Source organism: Falco naumanni, chromosome 1 (genome assembly GCF_017639655.2).
Source record: "Falco naumanni isolate bFalNau1 chromosome 1, bFalNau1.pat, whole genome shotgun sequence".
Classification (NCBI taxonomy): Eukaryota; Metazoa; Chordata; class Aves; order Falconiformes; family Falconidae; genus Falco; species Falco naumanni.
In genome coordinates, this window is record NC_054054.1 from 122461061 (window position 1) to 122476593 (window position 15533).

General features: G+C 45.6%; 1 protein-coding gene across 3 annotated transcripts in view; it reads left to right on the forward strand.

The window, feature by feature from the left end:
• Window positions 1–15533, forward strand: part of RAB11FIP4 (RAB11 family interacting protein 4) — a 130307-nt gene that overhangs the window by 85997 nt on the left and 28777 nt on the right. The window contains exon 1 of one of the 3 annotated variants that reach the window (XM_040581904.1): window positions 12946–13026. The exons of the other annotated variants lie outside the window; for them this stretch is intronic. The gene's annotated coding sequence lies outside the window, so the exon portion shown is untranslated. Of the gene's footprint in view, window positions 1–12945; window positions 13027–15533 lie in introns of those variants that run through there. 3 annotated transcript variants of the gene reach the window in all.

Consider the following 15533-nt stretch of genomic DNA (forward strand, 5'->3'; position numbering starts at 1 on the left):
CAGATTCAAAATATTTGCATTGCTTACAGCCAAGGCTCACAGCATGACAAGGTCATTTCACTGTGTTGGGCTTTTAGAGGTGCTGGAGTAGCTGTGCTAGAGGTATTGAGCTGGGACGTAAAGACACAGCAGAGACAGACGGTGACTGGGATGCCGTGCATGTTCTGATCCGTGCTGCTGAGGCTGGATTGCACACAGCCCCATCTTCCCTCCTTGCTGCCCAGTTTTTACTCTCTGAAAAATAACCACAAAGACACAGAATCATAGAATCACTTAGGTGGAAAAGACCTTTAAGATTATCAAGTCCAACTGTTAACCCAGCACTGCCGAGTCCAGCACTAAACCATGTCCCCAAGTGCCACATCTACACTCTTTTAAATACCCGCAGAGAAGGTGACTCACCCACTTCCCTGGGCAGCCTGTTCTAATGCTTGACAACCCTTGTGATGAAGAAAATTTTCCTATTATCCAATCTAAAGCTCCCCTGGCCCAATCTGAGGCCATTTGCTCTTCACCTATTGCTTGTTACTTTGGCAGGAGAGACTTGACTTCACTAAAGACACTTGCATTTGTAATGTTTATAGGTCAGAGCCAGGTCTTCCTACTTAACTGTATCATGAGCTAATCCATTCATTTCAAGAGCAAAGCCTGATTCTGAGTTTACACTAGAGTAATCCCAGGTTAACTAAGCTGCAATCATTGAACAGTCCCAGTTACAAGAATATCCTTGGGTGCTGAGAGAGAAATCAGGCAAGGTGTACGGACAAACACACTTTGCAGGTAGTCAGACCAGCACAAATGCTTACAGACCTTACTCTGAAACAGGAGCGTGAGGCTGGAAAGAGCTTGTGATGTGCATGTCTGCGTATTTAGAAAGACACTAGCCTCATAGCTAGAGTATAGTGGTTTTATATCAAAGAGGGAAGTTTGAGAAAAAGTGCTGATGAAGGCCAGGCTAATATCCCAGTACAGACTAAAAATACATTCCATTTGTCATTATGAACATTTGCACTTATTAATAGCCAATATTAAAAAAGTCCTCTGAGTCCATCTGTTACAGTTTCAGATTCAGGCGCTGAATATTCAGGGTATTTGGTAGGTTTTAAAAATCTCTGCCTTGGGAAAGATTTTTTTTAGCTGCTTTTAAATGATGACAGAATTTTTCCGAAATCTGTTAAAAACACTTCACTTGTTCAGGTCAATAAATCAGGACCAAATTCTCACTGTTATCCCACTGTCTTGAACAGTGTCTGAGGAGTCCTGTGATCAGAACTGGACACAAGTGGTGAATCCAACCTTATATTGGTGTGGTTAGGAATACAGCCACCCTTTTACCAGTAAACTAAGAATGTGCATAAAACAGTGAGATTATAATACTCAGGTTTTGGATAGCCACTTATGATAGGGGATAGCAAGTGGATTTATGTGCTGGGAGATCTATAAGGAAAAAGGCCCTTAGATTTTCCACCTGATCACAAGACATCACTGTTGTGGGACATAAATCTAAATGACAGTGTGTGCATCTGGTTGTTAAACAATTATCTCCATACGAGTGATAGTTCGGTGCGGAATTGAAGGGGCTGTACGCTGCAGCTCCGGTAGCGTGACACAGAGCCAAAGGGAATCTCTTCGTGTGACCCATCCAGGCTCTTGCAGTAAAGAGACAAGACACAGACTGCCACTCTGGCTTTGAGGAGCCTGTTGCGGTATTAAAGCTGCCATCACTTGTGTTGTTCCAGGCAGCGAATGCATTTGAGGGTGAGCATCTCTTATCAGTAGTTCCCATGCTAGCGACTGGTTTGTCCTGTTGATTGACAGCTGTGATAATGAGGTTATTGTGAGGAGGCAATCGGTGCACTGAAATGTTTTTATGTCTTGTGGTCTGGGATCTTGGGCTTTTTGTGTCCTGAGAGGCTCTGTCTCTAGTTGGCTGGGCCAGAGCAAAGGGCAGAACATGAAATGACTGTACGAGAAAAATCCCTGTTGCTTTCTCATCTCTGCATTTCGTGGTTAGTTTGCCATAGCCCTTGTAGAGCTGTTTGCTGTAGTATCGAGACAGAGTTTTCTAAGCCTTTTTATATACCTTTGGAGTGGAAATACCTGGGGAGCAAGGCAAGTCCGTTAGACCTTATGAACAACTGGTTGTTCATAGAGTCTCCATTACTAAGTAAATCTCCCTTGCTGCTCACTCTGTTGGTGTTCATTGAACTCTGTTGACTGAGCTGGTTTTCATGCAGCTGACTTACTGCAGTACGGAGCTACGGCCCTGGAAAGCCTTGAATTTGGGTCTTAGCCTATACCAGAACAAAATACTGAGAAAGGGATCTGATGACTGGGCAAGGGTGCCGTGGAGGAGGAAGGTGGAATTCTGATTGCAAGGTTCTGCGAAAAAGTTTTCTGCTTACATCTTTTCTCTTTTATTCTCTGTTTTTGTCTTGCTAGAGGTTTGAAAGGTTGCTTTCCAAAGCACCACTTCCACTATGTAAAAATCTTGTATGTATGTATGTATTTATTTATTTATTTCTACTGATCCTCTCCATATTCTGCATCTATGAGTTGCAAAAAAACCCAGACCAGCAGTGGGTGGCAGTTCCTGTCTCTTAGGGACAAGATTCAAGTCCACCAAAATGAAATGTCGTGGAAAGTATTGAGCTGTCATTCTCAGGTGCTACAGAAAATTGACTTGCTGTATGTTCCTGCTGCGGTGCAGAGCTGATGGAAGTACCTGACTTGCTAGGTTTCAATATGAATGCAAAAGCATGGTGAGTAGGAACCATGAATCACAGAGGCAAAGGAATGTGCTAGGGATGGTCCAGGTTGGAAGTTGTATCTGCTTGATATCTATAATGAGTCATAAAGGCTAGAATGCGATTCATGTGTCAGCTGGTAAGACCATCCATTTGTGGCTTTTAAATTAAAATCTGTGTGTTTCTTACTGAGATTGGACTTCCCCCTGTGATACTCAACCATGCCTCTGAAATGCTTTGTAGGCATTACTTACAGTAAGTAGTGGTGTTTTTCCATCCATATGTTAATATTTTGGTGGTTGCTATTTTTTAGCCATAGTCAAGAATGAAAATCCTGTTTCTGAATAGAACTAATGGTTGAGCCCATTCCTGACTTTCTGTGTGACCTGTCCCAGTTTCAGCTGGGATGGAGTTAACTTTCTTCTTAGTAGCTAGTACAGTGCTGTGTTTTGGCTCTGATGTGAGAACAATGTTGATAAGGCACTGGTGATTTTAGTTGTTGCTGGGCAATGTTTATACAAAGTCAAGGACTTTTCGGTTCCTTGGGCCCTGCCAGCCAGAGGGCTGGAGGGACACGGGAAATTGGAAGGGGACACAGCCAGGACAGGTGACCCAAACTAGCCAAAGAGGTATTCCATACCATAGGACGGCATGTATAGAAACTTGGGGGGTTAGCTGGGACGGGGGGATCATTGTTCGGGGACTGGCTGGGCATCGGTCAGCGGGTGGTGAGCAGCTGTACTGCGCGTCACTTGTCTTCCTTTCTCCCTTTTCCTTTGGATTTTATCCTTTTCCCACCTTTCCATTATAACATCATTATTGTTATTGTTGCTGTTGTTGTTTCTACCTTTTTATTCTGTTTAAATTATTACATTGTTCTTACCTCAACCCTCGAGTTTTACATTCCTTTCCAGTTGTCCTCCCCACCCCTCCAGGTGGGGGGAAGCGAGCAAGCGGCTGTGTGGTGCTTGGTTGCCGGCTGGAGTTAAACCACCGACAGTCCTTTTTGGCTACCAACCTGGGGTGATTGTTCTCACATCACAGCCAAAACACAACACTGTACTAGCTACTAAGAAGAAAGTTAACTCCATCCCAGCCAAAACCGGGACAGACCCAAGATTCTAAACCCAAAAGTAGTCCTGAACCATATGCAAATTTGCAGCAGCTGCAATTTAGACTGAAACGATTTTCTTAATATCAGTTACCGAAACATACTTAACCTGACAAGTCAGCTCCTCTGCTCAAAAATGTTGCAGTGTCTCTCAGTCAGAAGGAACTGAAAACATCTGGTTCCTCCTTTGGTGAAGCAAAGAGCCAGGAGTCTGCCAAAAAGTGAAAGATAAGGAGCACAGCAGCTGAGTGCCACAGCATCACCAGTGTGCAGAGTGACGGGAATGGGCCAGTTCCTGTCTCTCTTGTATCCATGGTGACCTAGGGACTGTAAGAGGCTGGGATGTTGGGGTCTGTCAGCAGTGCTGTCACCATGCAGCCACAGGTGACAGTGGAAGATGGGAGCTAAGCACCAGCGCTGTGAGAGCTTACAGATCACTATAAGGCAGCAGAGTCCCAGAGCCCCTGATGCAGGCAGATCCGCACCAAATTAATCTTGTGAAAACAGTCAAACACAGCAAACAATTCAGCTCCTGCACTTTATAACCTTCTCATCCCTCTGTCAAGCAGCTCCCTACTTAGCCTTGATGGAGTGAGTCAAGGCCACCTTATTCCTGATGGGTGTGTCTTCCCTGGTGGCAGCCAGTTCGTGGTGTTGGTGGCATTTGTCTAGATGACCAGCTCTATTTAAGGAGCCCCACTCACTGGAGATGGCACTGGATTGATAAGACAGAGAAGGTTAATGGCCTCAGCGGCAATTTTCCAAACAAATAAAACTAATGTGAGTTGTAATTTAAATTATCCACATCATGTACAGTTTGGTGTATATATCAGGACTCTCAATTAAAAAGCATTTGCAGTGGCACTGTTTGGTGTCTTTCAGGGATAACAAGTGAAAAAGGCTTTCTTTTAGTTTCCGTGTCCCTTTCTCTCCAACTTTCATTGCCTTTCCTAACTGTATGCCTACCTCATTCATTGCTAAAAGCCAGGGTTGGAGGCAGGAGCTTGTATTAGGCAAACCCGTGTGCTAAGCGATGGCTTTCTGTGAAAGAGATCGTGAACTGTAGCAGAAAAGAATGTCTATGTTGCATTAAAAAATCAACATTTTTATCAGATAAGTTTTCTTTTGAGATAGAAAAGTGTCCATTTTAGGACAGAAGAGGGAGGATCAAACATCCTGCAAGCTCTGATCCATCATCATATGTTACATGTGGTCACATTATCAATCTAAACACTGTCCTGGATTTGCAAGTCTCCATAAGCATAGATGTGCTTTGGGCACAGTGGGCTCATTGTCCCAAGAAAAATCGAAGGGAGGTCTTGAGTGATGTCTTGTTATATAGATGTTGCTGCTAAAAGCAAATTCTCCCAGCAAGTAAGTGCAGATTGTTTCTGTTATTGATTGCCATGGTCTCTGCTTTATTGAGACCACATGGCCCACTTTGTTTTTGTAGCTGCCTTTTATTAAAACTGACAAAGAGGTATCAGCGTTTGAAAAGATGAGTCTTGAGAGTCCCCTGGGCGGCATTTTCATGCTGTAAAGTAATACTGGCACATTTGATCCACAGATGCTTTTAACATACTAATAAAACAAAAGCTTTCCTTCCCAGGGTGGTCTTCTACACTACAAAGCTCTCTGGTTTTGTCCATGCTTAATGGGCCAGACCCCAAGAAGTGGAGAGAACCTGCAATTCCTCCTACCTTAAACTGTGCTCTCAGGATTTGGTCCTGTGTTGTAAACTGCAGAGAAAAATTCTTATGTGTATAGTTTTTCAAGCTATATTTTGCTGCTTCATTGAAGGCTCATGATGTGTTTTATATTCACATGGGTTACCTATATTGGTTTTCATATTCCTGAGAGTGGCAGTTGGAAAGCTTTCATTCTTATTTCTGGTGACTGGCATTTACAGTTCTTAATGCTCTCCTGTTCTTGTAATACCTGACTTTGTAAGGAGCCAGGTACAGCTCTACCAGAGCAAACCAGAAGATTTTTGTTTTGGCATTATATTTGAAGATATCTAAAATAATTTAGATCTGAGACATTTCATATTAGTACCTATCATGAAAGGATATGTTTGACCTCAATCTGTCTATGCAACAGCTCCTGATCTATAAAATGGGAATACCATCTTCTCTCATTTTGAAGAGGCTTTATGAAGACAAATTAATCTTTGCAAAGCACTCAGATGTCAGAGTGATGAACACCACAGAAAAGCTTGGGGAAAAATAAATAGTTCTGTCTATGGAGCAGGCTGTTAGTAGTAGCCGTAAATAAGACATGAAGCAACACTTTGATCAAGGAGACTAAAGCAGATATTGAACAGTTGCTGATAAACTGAGCACCATCCAGCCTATGTCCTAAACAAATACAGACCAGTGGAAAATAGTGGGTGATTGTGTGATGAAAGAGATATGTTAATGCAAGCAAGCAATAGGACTAAAGTGAAGTTGCAGTTGTGAGTTCAGTACAGGGTTTTCATTCCTTCAGGATGCTCTGTTCTGCAGCCACGTGTCATGTGAGAAATATTAGCCCCTGGTGAGCATGAATTATTCTTGTCCTGGCCAGGACAGCTTATTCTTTTTCTTTTCCTTTCCTCTGCTAACCAGTTATATTATACAGAGTAGGAGCTAAAAGTTTAAAACCATGTTTTAACTACCAAAAGGTCTGTTCTTCAGCCAGCAGACTGTTTTTTACAGACCATGCAAAGCAGAATCCAGCAGAGCTACACATCCGTCAGAGGGGCTGTCAGAACCCTCTGCTCTGTCCACATCTCCAGGCTCACCTAACTCCTGGCCAGTTGCTTGCTTGGGTAAATCAGCCAATAAAGCCTACTGTCACTGCAGCCACAGAGTTTATTTTTTAATTATTTATTATAAAATTATAAAAATATTATAGAAAAATAATAAATAAAAATTATTTATTAAAAGAGGAGTTTATTTGCCACAGTAGAGACAGCTGAGTGTATGTGTGTGTGTGTTTTTGGTGCAACGTGGAGCTGCTTGGCACCACCTTGGCTTAAGCTTTAAGTTGGTTGAGGGATGCTCACACTTCCCTTGCCGTCTTCTGTTCTCTTGTCTGCGAATTGAAAGTGTCTATGCCCTCAGCCTGCACAGTCCTCCCAGCCCATTCCTAAAGGACAGGCTACATATTTTTCGTTTAGATTTGCTCATGTAACCTGTTGTTTTATTTTAATCTTGTATTATTGGGCATTTTGACGAAGGCTAAGTAGAACAGATTTTGTGCCGGGCATGTTTTGGTAATGCTTTTGACAAAGGCACTTTAATTGTGAATTCACAGCTACTATTAGGAGATACCTTCAGAGCCTGATATGAAAAAATTATACAGTTGCAGTGATGAGCAAAAAATAAACTGCTTTAAAGAAGGGGGTGCATATCCTGTTTCACTATCAGGCCTCTGGATTTGCAGTTCTTGACTTATTGTCCCTCAGGCTTTGGAGAGGAACACAGAAATTTTTTCCAAATGCAGCCTCATTATGCCACCAAAGTGTAACCTACTGAGGGCAAAGAGGTTGCAAGTAGCTCATCTCTAGAGAGCAATGGGTAAGTCTCCTGAAACGTCTTTGTGCTGTAATTGCATGCCGCAGAAGTAGGTCCAACTTCATTGCTCTTGTCTGTGCAGAGGCCTTCATTTGCGAGCCCTTCGTTTGACCCATGCTGTTTGATCTGCCAGGCTGCCTGCCCTATTCCTGAGGATAGTATACAAGCACACACTCTGCTTTTGTTAATGTTTAACGGGATCATAGGGAGAGCAGACCCCCATGGCCCGTCCCATGGCGTAGAGTCTGGAGAGCTGCTTCCCTGCTTGCTAAAATAAGCCTCTCTGCAGAGGGGTCTTGTTTTTTGGGAGTGGGAGCAGGGGTTGAGCTGAGCCTGCTCCCACCTGGAGCAATGTTCCCATGCAGCTGTAGTTGACCTCCTCACCCTGTCCTGGGGTGCAGGGATGGGGAGGGCAAAGGGGATACTGCAGAATGCTCTGAAGAGGCTCTAGCTGCTGTAAATGTAGCCTGCTGCTGCTCTCTCTACAGTCTGCGGCTCAGCAGCTCCATGCTCCTCCTGCTTTCATGCTATCTTAGCCTCCTCCTGGCTTCCCCTTCAGAGAAGTCATGGGAACAAACTGTAGTTGGGAGAGAGTTCACTCTGCACTCCCTCTGTCCCCTCTTCCCTACCTGAAAGTCTGTCTTTGCCTTTTCTGATTGTAAGATCTTTGCGGCAGGGACTGTACGCTCCCTGTGTTTCTGCAGAAACGAGCTTAATTAGGGATCATTCCTGGTTTGTTCTGTCATAATAAAAGGGATTCATAGTAACACTGCAGTAATTCACAGCAGTCTCATTGCGTTTGCTTCAAAGGAGACGCTCCAAAATAAGATGAGAGTAGATGAGATGGAGATCAGACCAGCTGTAATTACTAGTCTGCGATATCTCATTTTGAAGCAGAGCAGTTATGTGCAGTAGTAACTTGGCCGGCTATTATTGTAGGGGAAAAACCCACACAAAAGGTATTTTTACATAAGTATCTGTGTGAAATAGCCACAAATATTCATCAGAGAGAGCATGATTAAAGGCCCTTGAAGCATGATTGGAGTTGCCAGTTTTCATGAGATAATTAAGATGCGGGTTTGGTATATACATTCTGGTGATCTCATTATCTTCATTATTAATTAGTCTCTGTTCTTCACATTTCAGCTCCAGTTTCTTGTCATTAGGGTGACTAGCCTGTAAGCAATGCGTTAGTAGATTCAGAGGAAGGATTTTTGCCTCTGGAACAGTAGAGGAGGTGCCAGCCTTTGTTCAGAACTGCTCCAGAAGAAATTGCAGGGCTTTGTACAAGACCAGGAGGTGTCCCTGCCGTAAACGCTTTCAACAACGCACCTTGCCTGGCATTTCCTGGCCAGGAGCCCCTGGTTTCAGCAGGCACTCTGGCTGCTGCTACTGGAAATCATAAAATGGTTTGGGTCGGAAGGGACCTTAAAGATCATCTAGTTCCAACCTCCCTGCCCTGGGTGCTCCAAGCCCCGTCCAGCCTGGCCTTGGACATTGCCAGGGATGGGGCACCCACAGCTGCTCTGGGCAACCCATGCCAGAGCCTCAGCACCCTCACAGGGAAGAGTGAGTAGTGATTGTGATTTAGGCACTCAACTCTGTATTTAGTAATCTTCCTCTAAGCACTCAAATATGAGTATTTTGCCCAAATCTCCTCTGGCATGCTTCTGCAAGCACCTTTTCCAGGATACTTAGCATTATTAATCTGGCAGTACCAAGCATCCTTTTGCCAGTGTAACCATCTCTCTTCTTCTTTTCTGTGGTAATGGGGATAAAAGTCTACTCTCCACTAACAGAAAGGTGGTTGTCACCATCCTAACCTCAAACCCTGGACAGGAATGAAGAGTACTCATACTTTGCCAATGCCACCATGTACAAGTAGGCATATGGCAGATGAGATTTAGGAAAAACTAAGATGAATTAAGATGGAAACTGAGTGTAAAGATATGCCCTACCATTTCCAGGGGCCAGCTGTTATGGACTGGAGGAGCATGTCTGCCATTGTACAGCTTTCCTTTGAAAAGTGGAAAGGCTGCCATTGATGGAGTCAGAAAATACCATGTTCATGAGGGTCTCAGTGGGCAGATCCTATTCATGTGAACTGCTCACGAAGCCTGGGGTATCTTTCAATGTCTGTGGTCATCTGAGCTGTTACTAACGTGCGCAGATTCCTCAGCTGCCTGAAATCACAGCAAGGGAATAGACCTCCAGAGTCTCAGATGGGAAAAACGTATCATGCAACATCTCCTTCTCTGGTACTGACTCATTGAGTTGCAGCTGCCAGTCTTACTAAGCAGAAGCTGCTATCCTGGGCATTCCGTGCAGCCGTGCAGCCCTTCCTCCTCACCCTGGCTGCTCTCAGGCAGGAAGCAGTTCAAGGTCTGTGTCACTCCCGATGTAGTTCTCATTCCTCCAAGAAAGGCAGTGATAGCCACTTTCCCTCCCTCAGCCGTGACAATGTGCTCTGGTTTTCCCTTTGTAGGAAACAAATCATAAGCGTTCGTAAACAGAAAACTATCCCTTTACCATGAAATATGTAAAAAGTAAGAGGTTTGTCTCAATGGAGATCAAAGCCAGCCTATAACAATCTCTGCTTAATCAGGCTTAGCTTTAGTGAAATGAGAAATGGACCTATATTATAGCTATGGTTATTAATAAAGTCTTTATACAGTCATTCCTTAATAAGAGCTGGTTGTCTAAAACGTGTACCTTTTCTGGGATTTTACTGAGGAGCACTTCTATCAATGAGACATTTATGCCTTCTCAATTTTTACTATGTAATAAATGGCAAAGCCCTGGGTAGCATACTGAGTAATACATCCAGCAGGTGTACCAAACAGTTGTGCGTATGTTCTTAACATCTCTATTAGAATACTGGTTTTAACAGTAGCTGCTTGACCTGTTGAAGATTTGTTTTACATTTTCCTCCTCACAAGCTATTGAAAGGATAGCTGTATTGGGAAATCACTCTGTAAGTATCAGGAACTGTTTCACAATGTGTCATAGTACTGCCTGAGCAGTGTAACAATAGAAACACTTCTTATTTGCGTCTTTCAGGAAACCATTAAAAAACATACTGTGCAAGTAATTATTTTATTTATGATTGTTATTTATTCGGCAATGAACCCTTGACATACAACTGTCTTTCAAAATGAAAGGAAAAGCAGATTTTAGAAGTGTCCTATTTAGTAAGCAGTGAAGTTGTCTGTCCCCAGATCTGTCTTGTAAAAATTGCTTTCCTGTTAATTTAGATTAATGAATAGAAGGATGTCTGGGAGGTGTTTTTGATCCCTGGTACACCGTTCATTATCAGCTTTTGCTCAGCTTCCCTGGAGAGCTCCCGAACAGGAGGGCTCCGGAGCCTGCTGCCGCTGCAGGGAGCCCAGGGTCTGCTGGCCCTGGTGTGCGGGGACCTTGCTGAGGCCGAGGGACCTCCTCGGACACGTGAGGGTGGCCGTGTGTGTTGGCTGGAGGTGCACTTTGCTTTCAGCTGTTGCTGTTACACTTTATTACACTAAACCTAAGGCGTCCCCTGCCCTTCCAAAGCTGCTCTGTTCAGCAGAGACAGAATTCATTTTCTTTTGATGAACTGGATAAAGGGTCAAGTTCAGTGAATTGCTTTAAGCTTTATGTTTAAGAATAGAGGCTAATGAATTTCTTTTGCTTTTGCTTTTTGAAAACAATATTTTGCACTTAGAAGTCGCTGGCTGCAATGATGATGAGGGCGGGCTCAGGCAACACCTGGGACATGCGACATTAAGCTGGTAGATGGATTTGAATGAAGCATGAACCGATGGGCTTGTCACTGCCCGCTTTGGTCTGTTTTCTTACAATTTCCTTATCTTCTGCTCCAAGTGACTCCTGCGCCTTTCTCCTCCCCAGAAAATGCCCTGTCTTTGAACACAATGAAGTCCAAAAGATTTGAGTATAGAAGTATAAAGTATTTAAATGATCTTTCAATCGTTTACATTTACGGCATCTCTGTAACTCTGTATATGAGCACTGTTACTAAAGTACAGCGCAAACAGCTTTGTGTAACTCTTTTGAAATACTCAAAGCTACCTTTAAAAATAGGATTTGGAACGTGGCAGGATCCAGTGGGAGGGTAACGACTGGGGATTCTTTGCTTTTCAGAGTCTTTCAGTGCCATTAGGCTGGCAGGGAGGTGCTCACTGTGCTCAACCTTCAGGACTGTGTTTCCTTCCGTGAGTAATACTCTGGTGAAAACGGTGACAGTGGGTAAGGGAGGGGTTTGGCTCCAGGACAGCAGTATTGCAGAAAATGGTTGTTGGAATACCACCCCACTGCCTTTGAGTGAGTCCTCTACTGCAAAGCCACTGAAACAGATTTTATTTCTTTAATTTTTTCTTTATTAGCACAGACAGCACAGGCAAGAACAATTCTTAGGAGGTGTTGCAAAAAAGGAAGTTACACAACTTCTAAGAAGTGAATTTAAAATAACCAAGTCAGTGTGCATGTTCTCAGCCTTTTGTTTTGCTTTTCTTTATCTTGTAGCTAAAAGGATTAAAATCAGGGACAGAACAGACATCACTTCCTACTAGGATCTGTTTTGCTTAGTAGCACACTGAGGGTGTTTTACGTTGGCACCGCCATCACGGGGAGGCTGTACCTGTGTTGTGTCACACCAGGCAGGCGAGGTCATCTGCAGTGAACCCCAGTGTTCCCTGAGGCTGTCCCCCTCTGGGGACCTGGCGTCCCCACTGCCCTTGGGGGCTCTGCCCTCCAGGGCAGCCCCTTCACTTTACCTGAAAATCGGTCAGAAAAAATTCCTCCATTGGTGGGCTGCTGGCCCCCAGCACCGGGGAGGAGAAGCCGGTGGGTGCAGCGGCCAGGGGTGCAGGCGACGCATCACCCACCCTCACCTAGGGCAGCCCTGGGACCCCTTCCCACTGCGCCGGGCCAAACAGGTCTCTGCTGCCCGAGGTTTGAGCACAGGGATATGCATATACATACATAATACATACGCACACATATATATATATATCTGTATGTATATATATGTTTAGAATTAGGCAGGTTTTAAGCCACATTTCATTTCTAGGGAAGGCAGCTTCCTTTTCTACCCATGATCACGGATAAGTTTGAGCCAAACTGAAGAATTACGGCACCACCACCCCCAGCGGGGTGCGGGCGACTCCCGCCAAGAACCCGGCCTCCCAGGCGCAGCCCCCCGCAAACCATGCGCAAACCAACCCGTCGGGGATTGTTGGTTTGCGCTTAGGAGTCGCTGGCTGCGATGATGATGAGGGCGGGCTCAGGCAGCACCTGGGACATGCGACATTAAGCTGGTAGATGGATTCGAATGAAGCATGAACCGATGGGCTTGTCACTGCCCGCCCGATTGTTGCGGCTGAAGGCCAAACCCCCCGCGCAGCGGCGTCACGGCGCCCCGGTACCGCGCCTACGCCAGGGATACACACACCGCCCCCCCGCCCCCCGCGTTGCCTAGCAACCGCGGGGCGGGTCGCTCCGCCCCCTCAGCGGGGCGGGGCCGGGCCGCGGGGACGGCACCGACCTCCCGGCGCCGGGCCAGGCGCGGGCAGCCCGGCGGCGCAAGGCGGGAGGCAGCCGGTGTCTTCGGTGCGGGGTGAGGGGCAGCTTCGCGGTGGTGCTGGGGGTTTCCACGCCGTGGCACCGGCGCGAGGGATGGGGGGGGAGACCCGTGCGGCGGCACCCGCCGGTGGTCGCGGCTGGACGCGGGTTGCGGAATTCCCCCGGACCCGCGGGGTTTGCTGTGGGCAGGAGGGGGAAGAGCATCTCGGTGAGCTCTGCCTGCAGTACCGGCGGGTTTGTGGTTGCAGGGAGCGTTTTGCAAGCGGGGAAGCGGGCAGGTACAGCGCAACCGTGCCGGGTTGTGTTTGGGGTTTGGTTTTTTTTTTTCTCCTGTTTGCCTAGGGAGGGGTTTGTCCCTCCGGGGCCACGTCTGCTGAAAGAAAGGTTGGGCGGGCAGTGGGAGAAGTGAGCAGGTCCGGGAGAGCTCTGGCAATACTCTCAACGCTGGGGAGAAATGCAAACCCATGTCTTGGCCAGCCATGCGTGGTGAAACGGGGTGTCGGGGAAGAAGGGGGGGTCTTCCTGCGTAGCTGAGCCTCACGCGCTGCTCGGGGCTCTCACCTGGAGATCACCCAGTATCTGGGCTTTAAAATCTTTAAAAAAGAGAAGAAACGAGTACTTTTTAAGGGTAAACGCAAGCAAGGGGCTTGTTGTGTAATTGTTTTCTGTGGCACTGGTGATGTGTTTGGATTGTCGTTACTTATTGTTAAATATTTTTTAACACCCAGCTGTGGTTCTGAATGCATTTGCTGGCTCTGGGATGCTGGTGACATAGTCAGGAAAAAATGATGCACGGTTAGTATGTGGCTGTCACACAGTCTGGTCTGTAACTACGGGGTCTCGTAAATAGCCCTCATGCGGGACCCGCATTACCCTAACGTGGTGGGTGAGGTGGTCCTGCCCCTGCTGAACTGAGTGGGGTCATGCCTGTGTATGTGCTCGGCAGCATCAGCAAGCGGTTCACGGCAGAGCTCTTCCTCTGATGCTTTCAGCGGTGGGAGCATAGGAGGTATCTCGGTGTGGAGTTGCTTGTGTCTCTCTGAAACGCAGGCGGGCAGTTGTGCTTTTCTGTTATGCACAAGTGGCATGTGGCAGAGATGCCGGGGCAGGCAAATGCCATCCCTGCTCTGTGCCATGCTAGTGCTGATTTTTGGGTGGCAGTCTAATGTTACTGCTTTGCTAGTAGCAATATTCTTCATTCGTTCTGGCAGATCTATAGTTAGTGGCTTTGGGGGCACAGATAACTTATCCTCATGTTATTTGGCTGATTTAACTGCTTATGTTAAGGAGGAGGGACAGTTGAGAGAACACTACTGAAATAGGTTCAAAATACATTCCCTGAACGTGGACTTCATGGCACCTGTATTCAAGCCCTTATACCAGTATAATTTGTGACGCTTTCAGTCCCTTTTGATATGCTGTCACAGCTGTTCCCATTCAAAATGATCTTACTCCAGTCAGGTGGTGTGCTGAATGTGGGGTTGCACCCCAGTGATGGGACTAGACTGCTGTCCCTAATCATTTCTTGGTTCTCAGTAAGAAGTGAAGCGGTGGTGTTGGTGATGCGAGAGATTTTTCTGCCTGTGGCCCTTCTGACTTTTGAGGAGAGGGGAATAACATGGTGTCCCCACCGGGTGAGTTCGGTAGTGTGGAATGTTATTCACACAACTGGGTACAGAAGGGGACAGTGGATTTTCTTCTGGCTGTTTGGCAACATCTGCCCCAACTGAAAGGAGCTTGAGCTGTTCCCGATGCTCGATGTGGTAACCTTCAAGCAGTTTTAAAACTTCTTTTAATTGGGCTTCTTTTAACTTGTTGTTTGAAGAATTACTGCAAACAGCAGCAAGTCTCCCAGAAGCCACCTGACATACAGATGTTTCTCAGCTGTGGTTGCCTTGTCACGGCTCTTGCCACCGTGGTGGTTGGGGGATCTTAGCCATGTGCAAAGGCTGCAAAACAGAACACTTTCCATGCCAAAATGGGAAGGGGAATGAAATAGCTTTGCTTCAGTTATTGATTAACCAGTCCTGTCACATGTTAAGCACACCTTGATCTTAATTCTTTCAGTCTTTTGAATACAGCGTCCTAGTGAAAGATTTTAAATGGTTATAAAACTAATCATGGGTTGCTGTTGAATTAACCGTTATTCAAACATTAATATTCTCAAATGCTTCCCATATTTGGTTAGCTGAGCCCTTAAATTCTGAATTGCAGCACAACGTAATTCCTTTTGATCTTACTATAGGCATTTAGGTTGATAGCTGTACTGAACACAAAACCATGCTTTGGGCACTGTGTTGCAGCTAACACCACTGGTTAGTAGTAGGGGTCTCTGGGTATGGCTCTGCTTTGAACCCTGTTTTCGGTGTGTAAACTAATGTTGCTACAAATGTTTTTTACTTGATTGCCATCTGTTTTGTCTGTGCAGGTTCAAGGGTAGAACTATCTCCTGCCTACACATAGCTGTAAACTCTAAAATAAGCCATGTTTTGTATTTTACCATATAAGTGAAAAAACAGTTTGTTGACTGTGCCAGAGTTT